Consider the following 13,589-nt stretch of genomic DNA (forward strand, 5'->3'; position numbering starts at 1 on the left):
ACGACAGAAATATAGCGCAGCAAATAAAGATCCAGCGGCTACGTTGGCAGGGTCATGTCATCCGAATGGATACAAACGATGTGATACCAGCTGGTGGTAGCAGAGGAAGAGGAAGGACTTGGCTTCACTTGGTGTGTCTAACTGGCGCCGGTTAGCACGACAAAGAAACGACTGGCGCGCTTTCTTAAACACGGCCAAAAGCCCGTAAGAGGTTACCGCGCCAATAATAAGAAGAAGAAGGACTTCTGCCAGTCTTTGGTTTCGAGCCTTGTCCAAACCTTGCGTTTCCTTTGAAAATCTTTGATTCATTTCTGATGATAAATTATTTATTATTATTGTCATTTTATTAGCGGCGAATCTTGCTGGATAACCATTTTTTTGCTTTCGCATTAAAATTTTGAGTTATGTAAGCCATGGCATACGCTGATGATGTGGTGCTAATCGTGTCAGGAGTGGGTGCCAATACGATCAATAATTTCATCCTAAGGGTGTTAGGCGAGCTTAACTCTTGGGCTACAGGATATGTAAAACAGAACTTATGCTTTTTACCACCAGATACAGATGGTTGTATAAGGCGGTTGTACGATCTATTTTATCGTCTGGTTCGGTAGTTAGGTGGAAAGCTCTAGGGAGAGATTACAATACCAAAATACTCGGCAGAATACAAAGATCAGCCTGTGCAAAACGGTCGAAGCAATCAGAGCATATCCTAGGGAGGCTCTCAATAAACTGACACACGTTATTCCAATAGACCTACGTATAAAGAAGACGGCAACCATGAGTGCATTTAGGTTACATGAAGCGGGTCGCTGGAAAGAAAAACTTATGGTCACGCAAGTCTATTATTGCGACAAACTCAGTTAACCTCGGAGAGGACTGATTACGTCATCTCTTTCTATCTAAGGAGGAATGGAATAAGGGATTCTCACTAAGCAACTTCGATAATACAGTCTTAACAGATGGCTCTAAAATGGATTGTGGTGCTGGAGCAGGTATATATTCTCATAGACTTGGAATTGAAAAATCTGTGCGTCTCCCTAATAACAGGAGAGTCTTCCAGGCGGAAGTACTTGCAGTTGGGGAAACTTGTGGGCTACTATCCACAGGTTTCTCTTTTAAGGGCAATATCGCTATTCTTTCGGATAGCCAAGCTGCAATCCAGGCACTGGATTCGGCTTCAACAATGGTTACAGTGGTGTAACAATGGAGGAATAACTTCACCGCCTTGAGTGAAAACCATAATGTTACCTTAATCTGTGTTCGGGACATTGGAACATTGAAGGTAACGAAAAAGCAGATGAACTGGCTAGAGGGGGAACTGCTATGAATAACGTTCTTGCAGTACCGGTATTCACACCATTAGTTGCAGTCAAGAATACAATTTCCCTACAATACCTCCGAATCGCGGATTGTAGATGGAGAAACCAGACGAAATGCAAATTTAGCAGAACATAGCCCACATACAACCTCAAACAATCGTCAAAATTGTTAAAAAAATGCATTTGGATACATTATACTAATTTTTGCTTCCAAAATTTAACACACGGCACTTCATTTTCATTAGTTTGTTTCATTTAAATCTAACATATCACAATATTACCAATCCATTCCCTGAATTTTCACAAACATGTTATTTCTCCTCCTTTTGTTTGTTTTGTATTGTTAAGCGACCTGACGTCAGACTTGCCCAAATCGCGAACAGTGATACCTGTTCCGAGGGCCCTGAGACGTGGCAGCTGAAGTTGCTCGCACGATTATTTCACATGCATTCACACACTCGTCCAATCATTCGAAGCCAAATGAGCGTAGACTGCGTTGAAATATATTCGTAAATCATTAACGCAATCTTATTGCCAGCCGAAATCTGCACTTATCGTGTTGTTTTGTTTTAGACGAAAACCACATAAATGTCTGCTTAATAGCAGAAACACATTTCACAAAACAGTCGTTTATAAAATTTAAAGGTTACAACTTGTATCACACAATACATCCATCAAATTCAGCAAGAGGAGGTAGTGTCTTAATCATCAAAGTAACGTTAAAGTACAGTGAAGAACCAAAATATCAAACGGAAAAAATTCAGGCAACACTAATTAAAATTTATTCAAAGAAGTACAGCATAACGCTAGCAAGTCTATATAGTCCACCAAAACATGCTCTTAAAACAGAAGATTATATTGTATTCTTCAAACATGTTGGAGATCGCTTTATTATAGGTGGCGACTTCAACGCAAAGCACACGCATTGGGGATCCAGATTGACAACAACGAAAGGAAAGGAGTTACTATGTGCAATAAACCAGTATAATTGCGAAACTTTTTCATCAGGGAGTCCAACATACTAGCCCTCAGATCAAAACAAAGTTCCAGACTTAATAAACTTTTTCATAGTAAAAAATATCAGTTGCAACTATCTACAAGTAGAAGAAAGCGCTGATTTAAACTCTGATCACTCACCAAATGTATTCACTTTAAGCGAATACTTAATATCAAAAATAAACAAACCAACACTCGTGAATCATGAAACCGACTGGCAAAGTTTTAAGTTAATTCTAAAGGAAAATATAAATCTGAATGCTTCCATAAAATCGAGAAAGAAATTAGACGAAGAAATCGAAAAATATATCAAAATTATCCAACAAGCGGCCTGGCAATGCACACTGGAAATAAAAAGAAGACTTAAAGGAAATAGTTATCCGAAGGAGATTTTAATGCTAATAAAAAATAAACGTAGATTGAGAAGAAAATGGCAGCAAACCAGAGCACCACAAGATAAAGCCAAACTCAATGAACTCTTTACACAACTAAAAGAAGAAATAAAACAACTTAAAAATTACTCCATTAGAGATGCTCTAGAAAATTTAACGAGCGATAAACGTACGGACTATTCCCTTTGGAAGGCAACTAAAACCTTGAAAAGGCCTATTATGCATTCCCCACCAATAAAAATTATGATGGCAGCTGGGCCAAATCTAACGAACAAAAAGCTGAGAGATTTGCCGAATATTTTCAAAACATTTTTCATCCTAACGAAGGAGATGAGTTAGAAAATATAGCTCATCCTATTCGACAAAAAATCGATAAAATCCCCTTGACTTCCTTTAAAGAGGTAAAGGACACTATTAAAAATAAAATAGATAGCAAAAAAGCACCCGGTTATGACCTTATAACAGGGAAAATATTAAAAGAATTGCCCAATAATGCTATTGTCAAATTGACACATTTGATTAATGCTGCACTTCGTTTAGAATATGTACCGCAACAATGGAAAATAGCGGAAGTTATTATGCTTCCAAAACCAGGAAAGCCACCACACGATGTGACATCATACCGACCAATATCATTGTTACCAATTTTATCTAAGCTTTTTGAAAAAATCTTGCTAAAAAGATTAAAACTATTGTTAGATGCAAAATGCCTTGTACCAAACCATCAATTTGGTTTTCGAAATGAGCACTCAACGATTGATCAAGTGCACCGTATTACTCATGTAATTGAAAAATCACTGGAAGAAAAACAAATCTGTTCTGCGGTATTTATGGATGTATCGCAAGCTTTTGATAAAGTATGGCATGAGGGACTAATCCATAAACTTCAAGCAGTTCTAACAATGCAGTACTCAAACATTTTAAAATCCTACTTAACGAGCAGATACTTTAGAATAAAGCAAGCAGATGTCTATTCAGAACTGAAAGATATTAATGCAGGTGTCCCGCAAGGCAGTGTACTCGGGCCAGTTTTGTGTCTCTTGTCTTGTATACTAACGATATACCCACATGCAGCAATACAACAACTGCAACATTTCCCGATGATACTGCAGTATTAGCAACTGATGAAAAACACTTAGAAGCAATTCAGAAGTTACAAGCATAAGTAAATGCAATTCAAAATTGGACCAAAAAATGGCGTGTCAAGTTAAACGAAAAGTCTGTGCATGTTGACTTCACTAATAGAAATATAAATTATAAACCAATATTTATCAATAATACGGCAATACCGCATGCAAATACGGCATTCCCATGGCAGCCGGTTCTACGTTACCGGAATGACTCGGGTTTTTCCCGATCAAGGGCTGCCGCCCCAGTACACTAGCCCTGTCTAGTGTATCGTATATCACCCCACCCCTTACGCCACAGGAGCAAACTCTCGCAGCTAACCTGCTCCAAATACTTCTCCTCAGGGCTGGAGTCGAATCCAACCCTGGGCCAGAGGTATTCTACTGCTGCGTCTGCCATCAACGGCTCCACCCGAACTCCACCTCGGTTAGGTGCAATAAGTGCAACGGGTGGAGCCACCTTAAGACCTGCTCAGGCCTTAAGTCGCACAGGGAGTGGTCCACACGGTATGTGGCCACGTGTTGCTCCCGCCAACAGGCGTCTGATGCCTCCACGGCTACCACACCCCCTGATAGGCCGGCACTACCAACCGCCACCACAACCCACACCTCCACGGTGAGGAGCCTATCGGAGCAACACAACTCCCCTTTAACCCCTCCTATCCCTTCCTGCTCCAATCCCAGTGCGGGGACAAACCAGCAGCTCCTGGTCCCCCGTACAGTCTGTTCCGTGTGTCAGACCGTAATACCTCGGAATCTGGTATCAGTCCAATGCAATTCCTGCAGTGGCTGGTGCCATTTTCGGAGATGTTCCGGCCTGCGCACCACCCGTGAGTGGACAACTGCCTACGTTGCCCCCTGCTGCAGAGCTCTGCACCCACTAATATACCTCCCCCGGAGGCGCGGCCGCCCACCACGATCAGGCCGCAACAACCACAGTGGATTGCACAGCAGGTCCAACGTAGACAACCCCACGCGTCCCTCACCCCCCGGATTACACTGACCTCACCGAGAAGCTTCAAGCTTCTCCAGTTTAACTGCAACGGACTTACGAGTAAGGTCGACGAGATAGTCGACTTTATGAACCGGCACAGTATCAAGATAGCTGCGGTCCAAGAAACAAAGCTGCACGCTAGGTCATCTCTGATCACCAGGGATGGCTATAACGTGCACAGACACGATCGCGAGCGAGACAACGGTGGTGGCCTAGCGTTTATAGTCCACCACACTGTGCAGTATCGTCTTATCGATGAAGGAATCGACCCCAGGGACAGCACCTTAGAATGTCAAGGCATAGCTGTCCGGTCAGGCGATTCCGAGCTCGAAATTTTTAATATATACATACCCCCTGTCACCTGCTGCCCGGCAGGATATCACCCTGATATAGGTGCGCTCATCAGAGGTGAAAACCGATTGGTTGTAGGTGACTTTAATGCGCATCACGATCTTTGGCATTCAAGCCTGCCAAATGATCGTAGGGGACAGCAATTGGCAGAGCAGATAGACGACTCGACATTCAGCACAGTGAACGACGACGCCCCCACCAGGGTAGTGGGCAATTGTAGCAGCTCGCCTGACCTAACAATAGCTAGCGCGGGTCTGATAAATAGCATAACGTGGCGACCTATGCTATCGCTTGCATCAGACCACTTGCCCATTATCGTCTCGATCGAGAGACCTACCGATTTCGTTTCCGCGAATCACCGGTCCTATTTTAACTTTATAAAAGCTAATTGGGCCGGCTTCACGAAATTCACCGAGGACACCTTCGCCGCTCTTCCCATCCCCACTGATGTGCGCGTCGGCGAACGCGCATTCCGCAAGGTGCTCACAGCTGCTGCGGCTCGCTTCATCCCAGCTGGATGTTATAAGGACATCCGTCCTCACTTCCCAGCAGAAGCAGCCAGTTTAGCAAACGAGCGTGACCACCTACGCCAGGCCGATCCCGGGGATCCCCGCATAAGGGATCTCAATTTAGAGATCCGGCAACTGGTAAATCAGCACAAGCGGACTAAATGGGTTGAGCACCTGAAGACTTGTAACCTCACCTCCGGAGTGAGTAAGCTCTGGTCCACCGTTAGGTCCCTGTCGAACCCGACGAAACACAACGACAAGGTGGCCATCACCATCAACGGTTGTACTTCGTCGGACCCGAAGAGATGCGCGAGCTATTTTAGCCGGCTGTTTACACTGCATCCTCCGGGCGACAGAACCAAACGTCGTATTACCAGAAGGCTGCACAAACTGACGAACGACAGTGCGCCACTTACTTTCTCCGGTGATGAGGTTCAGGGGGCCATCAGCAAGTCGAAATCATCGAAGGCCATTGGCCCTGAAGGACTTAACGCGCTGATGCTGAAGCATCTGGGACCCCTGGGAGTAGGATACCTCACAAGGGTCTTCAATTTGTCTCTGGCCACTCTCATCATCCCTGACAAGTGGAAAGCAGGGAGAGTGGTCCCACTATTGAAACCTGGGAAACCCGCCAACCAAGGGGAGTCTTATCGGCCGATAACTCTCCTTTCCCCAGTAGTGAAGACACTTGAAGCCCTCCTACTCCCACTCTTCACGACCCACCTGGCCCCAGCCCCACATCAGCACGGATTCCGACGAGTGCACAGCACCACCACGGCACTCACCGCCATAAACGCCCAGATAAATCGCGGGCTTAACCAAAACCGCCCCTGCGAGAGGACTGTCCTAGTAGCGGTGGACCTAAAGAAGGCTTTCGATACAGTCAGCCATTCCACGCTACTAGATGATATTTATCAGTCGACACTCCCGCCAGGGCTGAAGAGGTGGTCCGCGAACTACCTGAGCGGTCGGCACTCGTCAGTGATTTTTCGAGATCAAATGTCAAAGCAGAGGAAGATGAAGCAAGGCGTACCGCAGGGTGGTGTCCTTTCACCCTTGCTTTTTAACTTCTACATCTCGAAGCTCCCCCAACCACCAGCGGGAGTTTCCCTGATCTCATACGCTGACGATTGCACGATAATGGCGTCGGGCAATGACATCGATGGCCTGTGTTCCAAAGTGAACAACTACCTCACCGACCTTTCTCGCTTTTTCACTGCGAGGAATCTCCAACTTTCCCCCACCAAGTCCACGGCGACCCTTTTCACCACCTGGACAAAGGAGGTCAAGCTGTCCCTTAAGGTAAAAGTCGACGACACACCAATTCCGACTGTAAATAACCCCAAAATTTTGGGTGTAACCTTTGACAGCTTGCTCTCCTTCTCCAACAAGGTCCTCAAATCGCTGGCCGGCAGCACTTGGGGCAAGGACAAAGAACTGTTGCTTTCGACATTTAAGGCAATTGGCCGGCCGGTTCTAAACTATGCTGCGCCTGTCTGGTCGCCTGGTACTAGTGATTCGCAGTGGATAAAGCTTCAGACATGTCAGAATACCGCCATTCGGACAGCGACCGGGTGCCTCCTGATGTCACCCATACAACACCTGCACAACGAGGCACAAATGCTCCCAGTCGCGGAGCACAACAAATTGCTCAGCAAGCAGTTCCTGCTGGGGTGTTACCGCAGGTTTCACCCCTGCAGACACCTGCTTGAGCCTGAGCCGCCTCCCAGGCACGTCAGGAGACACCTCCTCGACTACGCTGACGAACTCCAGGACAAAACTGACCGAGACCTACTTGACCGGACAGTATTCAGACAGTCAATAAACGACATTCACCGGGAGTCCGTTACCACCTTCATGAACTCCCGTCCCGTGAATGCCGTAATCGGAGTCCAACCACCACCCATTGCAGATGAAGAGCTCCAGCTTCCCCGTGAGACTCGTGTAACATTGGCACAATTACGTTCTGGATATTGTAGCAGGTTAAACTCCTACTTATCCAGAATTGACCCCGACATACCAAACACATGTCCGGCATGTGAATGTACCCCGCACGACACTAACCACCTCTTCACATGCCCCCTTAATCAGACTCATCTAACCCCCCTCTCCCTCTGGACCCAACCCGTCGAAACAGCATGTTTCCTGGGCCTACCCCTAGATGAGCTAGACGAAGACGACAGATGATATACCTACACTGACAGGGCTAACTATGCTGTTAAAACAACAACAACAACAACGGCAAAATATCTAGGAATGACCTTAGATGCTAAGCTGAGATGGAAAGCACATGTCAAGAAAAAACACGAGGAGTTAATTCTTAAATACAAGAAAATGTATTGGCTGTTAGGCCGACATTCTAAACTCTCTATTTATAACCAAATACTATTATACAACCAAATACTGAAACCAGTTTGGTCATATGGCATACAGCTCTGGGGCTGCACCAGTGAAAGCAACAAAAACATCATTCAACGATTCCAAAATAAAGTATTGCGCGACATCGTTAGAGTGCTGTGGTACATTCGTAATTGCAATCTACATAAGGATCTTAATATAGACACCATTACGGATATCATAAAAAAAATCGCAAATAAACTTAAAGAGAGACTTTAGCAGCACATCAATGATGAAGCAGCCAAAATACTTGTAACTGATGACCTCACGAGAAGATTAAAAAGGACGAAACCGCATGATCTCTTTTCATAAAATTTTGTCTTTACTTCAGATGTTTTAATTTAATTAAATAAAAGGTCCGCCATTAACTTTACGGAATTAAAAATGCTATAAAAAGGAAAATACTCAATATTTTTCCAAACTGTTGTTTTTATTTTGAAGTAAAATCCTTCCGGTTAATGATGGAACACCACTGGACCAATTTGGACTTTGTACGGCGTCATACCAAGGTCTTTACGCAAAGTTCGTCTCAATGATGTCTCCGAAATGTCCAAATGTTGAGAACGACGGTGAACTGATGTTCCTGGTGATTCACGAACACTCTCAACCACAGCAGCAATATTTTCGGGTGTACGCACGGTTTTTGGTCGGTCACGCGTTGGTTTGTCAATAAGCAACCCAGTTTCTCCTTTTTTTTCGCAAAGTAACGCACATACGCTTCATTCCGTGCTTTTCTTCTTCCCATTGCCGTACGTAATTTTCGTACACATTCTGCAACATTACCATGATTTTCAAAGTAATGTCACAATATTTCCCAGCGCTCTTTGAGCGTATACACAACCATTTTCGTTCAGTGGAAGAATAAAACAAATTTTCTGTCAAATCAGATGACAGATAAGTGTTACCATTCTTCAAATAATACCTAGTTCAAATCCGTAACGATAGATGGCGGTCCCTGAATATGTAAGTATATGTAAAATGAATTGCTTATTAGTTTTGTTAACTAGATTGCAATAGTAATAAAATTAAATAAAAAAACAAATAAACAAAAAACTAAACAAAAAAAAAACTTTATCGTGCATAATCACACATAATCATTAGACCGCATTCATATAGGACAACTTTGTTGAAAACTATGAGTTCGTAATTGTTGTGTGTGAGAATTACAAGTTCGTAATTTTTAGAACAATTTTAATTCTTCTCAATGTTGTTGTTGGCTGTAGGTTAGGTTAGGTTTGGCAGCCGCTTCGCACATGGAAACAACGATGCCACTTAGACCACGAAATGGATCCGTTGTGAGCCGCGGGAGCTGGGCTACATTTCCTTCTCCATATTGAACCATCCTGAACTTTTGACAAAGCGAAAAAGGTTGTTCATACCTAAAGTGTATAGATTATCTATATTCGTGAAGAAGTAGTATTTTAAAAATCGGCTAGAGCTGGGCATGTACAAAAAGGTCTTGAATGGTTTCCAACTCCTCCTCATTTCTGCAGCTACGACAGAAATAATGCGTGTAAACACCTCATCTCTTTGCATGATTTCGTTTGAGACAATGTCCTGTGAGGGCCCCTACTAAGGTCCTGATTTGAAGTCTACTCAATTTTATAATACTCTTGGATAGACGTACATTTAGCCTTGGCTATGTTTGCCTCAATTTCTCAGGTGCTAACGCTGATCCATCTTTGATTAGTAGAAATAATTGGTGCGTAGAAGTAATGAGAAGCTTACAAGTTGCGAGAGCTATCTCCATAAAATAACTTATGTCTGGCATACAGGTACCTTCTCTTGCACGTTGGTCTGCCCTACAGTTCCCTGGTACATCTCTGTGGCCTGAAACCTACCAAAAGATTATACGATATTGTTGGCCATCTCATTTAGAGATTGGCGACAACGTAACACACTCCATGATGTTGTTTTAAATGCACCCAGGGCTCGTAGGGCAGCTTGGCTGTCTGATAGAATGCAGGTATCCGTTATGATATTCTGTTTATCTTTAACCATTTTAAGGCTTTACAAATAGCGTTTATTTCTGCTTGAGAAACACTACAGTGATCCGGTAGTTTAAAGGAGTCACTGATAGAAAGCTCTTCGCAATATAACACTGATCCTACACCGGTGTTCATTTTAGATCCGTCCCTGTAGATCTTAACGCGTGCGTTGGGTGATGGATCTTCTTCAAGCCGTTCCAGTCTAGAAGGGATTTTCATTAAGAAATTCCTTTCGGAGCAGAAAATGGGAGGGTGATAGTCACAATCACAGAATATACATATCCGTAAAGGAATCTAAGATGGTTGAATGTCCATGTGTGACAGTCTTCCATTATGAGCTCGCTCTAAGCCTTAAAGCGGAACGGGCCGCTGAGTATTGGCAGAAGAGATCTAGGGGTGGCAGATGCTATATGATATCCAAAGCCATAGATGGCGTGGTTTTCATGACGCCACATATTGCTAGTTCTGCTGTTCTCTCGACCTTATTCAATAAATTAGATTAGGTTTTTTTTCTGCATAGTACACCACCAGACAACATTTCCATATAGAAGAATGGGTCTGACGACAGCAGTATAAAGCCAAGGAGCAACCTTAGGTTTCATTCCCCAGGTCTTACCTAAAGCTCTCTTACAGGCATAAAAAGCTAGGTACGCTTTCCTAACTCTTTCTAAGATGTTTGACTTCCAAGTCAATTTCCTCCCTATGTTAAGTCCCAAGTACTTGGTTTCTTCCTAGACCACACTTTTCTGACCACCTAGAAAGTATATCTTGAGAATTTTGTATTAGGGTCGTAATAAAGATACGAATTTACCAGAGACAGCAATAACAACATCATCGGCGTAAGTTATCACCTTACAGCCCTCTTTGCGGTGCACCTCTACTTACCAATCTCCAGAGCACCGATTTTCCTAGTTTCGCTTCAATGATTCTGCTATTTAGCATTTTGCCAATGAAGCCTACCAAGATCGGTTCTACCCCAAGATCAGTGAGTGCTGCAGCGATTGCTTCCCCTTGAACATTGTTAAAGGACCCTTCAATACCAAGAAAAGCAGCTAAAGTAAATTCCTGTTTATGCAGTGAACTCTCTGCCGTGTAAATAAGGCTATGTAGAGCTGTCTCTACCGATTTCCCTTTCGTGTAGGCATGTTGTGACGTAGAGATAAGATTTTTATCTCTATTCAGTCTTAAGAGAAGTTCTAGAAAAGGAGAAAGAGATATCGGTCTTAAGTCCTTTGGGTGGGTATGTGAGTTTCTACCAGCTTTTGGAATGAAAACAATTTAGATTTGTCTCCACTTAAGAGGTATATGACCGTAAGGAAAGCAACCTCTTTCTGCAGTTCCACTGGATAAATAACATCTAGACCCGGTGATTTAAAAGGTTTGAAACTTTCAATCGCTCATAAGAGTCGGTCCTCAGATACAGCGTCTACTCTGACTTCACGACAGTGTACTGTGTCGTCCATGTCATGCCCAGGAATGTCTGAGCAGCCTGGAAAATTAGTGTTAAGTAAAAGTTAAGTACCCTTGGGGGAGCCTGCTATCCCTATAGGGCGCGTCCCCGGGTGGTTAGAAAAACTCCCTCAACCCATGGTGTGATGCGACCCGTGGCTAATTACGTGGGTTTGGCAGCCGGGGGACTAAATAAGGCTGTCTTCGAACGGAGCCCTCCTGATATCAGGCCGCCTTAGGTTGTAACGGTGGCCTTGCCATGGTATGGGGCGCTGCCATAGTCGACCGGATATTTCCCCTTATTCCTCTTTGGTCACCGCGCATGGCGACATGCGCAGCTCCCTGGGCGGGGCAGGTGACCGTACAAACCAGATGATGAAAACAAACAAAATAAAAAAATCGGATAGCAGCGAAAAACAGACGGACAAAATGACGGGAAGACAGACGAACGCATCTACAGGACAGCACAGACAAACGGACACACATACTAAGCGACAGGACAAACAATCGGTCATCCACGACAAACTGGAGATCGGATCTTCCTCGGAGGATGAGCTCCTGGCCTCTAGCCAGGAAACAGTTGAGGGTAAAGCTAAGGGCCACAGCATGCCAACAACTATAAATAAACCGACAACATCCGCTAAAGCCATGGGGCAAAAGCGCGCTAATAAAGGCCCATCAAGGTATAAGCTCTACCAGAGGTCTCTCGCTATCCTTGGCAAGGATTCGTTAGAACGAGAATGAAGGTAAAGCTCATTCCAAAGATGAGGCTGACAAAGCAAGGTGTCAAAAGGTGGTGGACGAATACCTGGCATTCCAAACCGCCTGAAAGACAGAAGCCAAAACACGTAACCGTTCGCAAGACGAAAACAAGAGGGCAACAAAGAAGCACAAGATCTCAGATCAGGGTGCGATTGTCTCCAAACCTACCAAACAATTCAGCGAGGTGGCACGGGATCATCTTCAAATGGCACTGTTGGACGAAACTTCCAACCGCGGCAAACCTGTGCTTGACAAATGGTCGGAGATTGAGGCACGGCTGTCTCGCATAATCGTCGACACTGTCATGGCGAACCCGGGGGATCAAAAGCCAGGTTTCGACTCGGTGAAAGTGGTTCGCGGTTGCATTTCCTGACAAACGCGATTGGCGAAATTCAGAGGGCTTGAGGCTCAAGCTCATTCCAGCCAGCGAGATACCACGAAGGCTCGCATCTGGATACCAAATATGGACTTTGAAACCGCTCAATGTCAATGGCCGAATGGTCGATCATCTAAGCAGAAGCACAGCGAGTCGTTCCTCCTTTATATCACTGAAGAGAGCCTAAAACCACTGCTAAAATTGGAAAATAAACTTCGGTTCGGCATGCGGAAGGGCAAGCTAAAGATATTCCGTTCTGCGAGTCCGGAGGAGGAGCAGGATGAGGTGGACGGCACCAGCGAGCTGCTGACTGGAATGCAGTTAAATGATGCCGAACCTGGGAAAACAAACCAAAAAAATGGTTTTAAAGGTTGTCCAAATTAACCTGCAGCATTCACTGACTGCAACGGACAACCTAACCGCTCTCCTAGGGGGGAGAACGTTGACATAGCCTTAATCCAGGAACCCTGGGTGCGGAGCAACCAGGTGAAGGGGTTCTCGGGAAGAAACTACAATATGTACTATAAGCGAGATCAAGGCAATCCTAGATCATGTATTGTAGCCAAAAAACATTTAAACGCATCACACTTGTCTTGCATCAGGCTTGTAAGCTTGTGCTTCAAGGAACCAGAAACAAAATCCTGCTACTCGGATGCGACGCCAACGCGAGGCATGCGTTGTGGGGAAGATCTGGGACAAACAACCTAGTCGAGTCACTTTATAGTTTTATTATCAATACTAACTTATCGGTATGTAACAGGGTTAACACTCCCACTTTCACCTTTCCTAGTACGGAGTACTTCAGGGGATGGGAGGAAGTGATTGATGTTACTTTACTGTCTGGAAATAGCTCAGTAACGGTAGATAATTGGTGGGTATCCAATGAAAGGTCCTTTTAGGATCATGGTTGGATCCTCTACGATTTGGAT

This window comes from Anastrepha ludens, chromosome X (genome assembly GCF_028408465.1).
Source record: "Anastrepha ludens isolate Willacy chromosome X, idAnaLude1.1, whole genome shotgun sequence".
Lineage (NCBI taxonomy): Eukaryota > Metazoa > Arthropoda > Insecta > Diptera > Tephritidae > Anastrepha > Anastrepha ludens.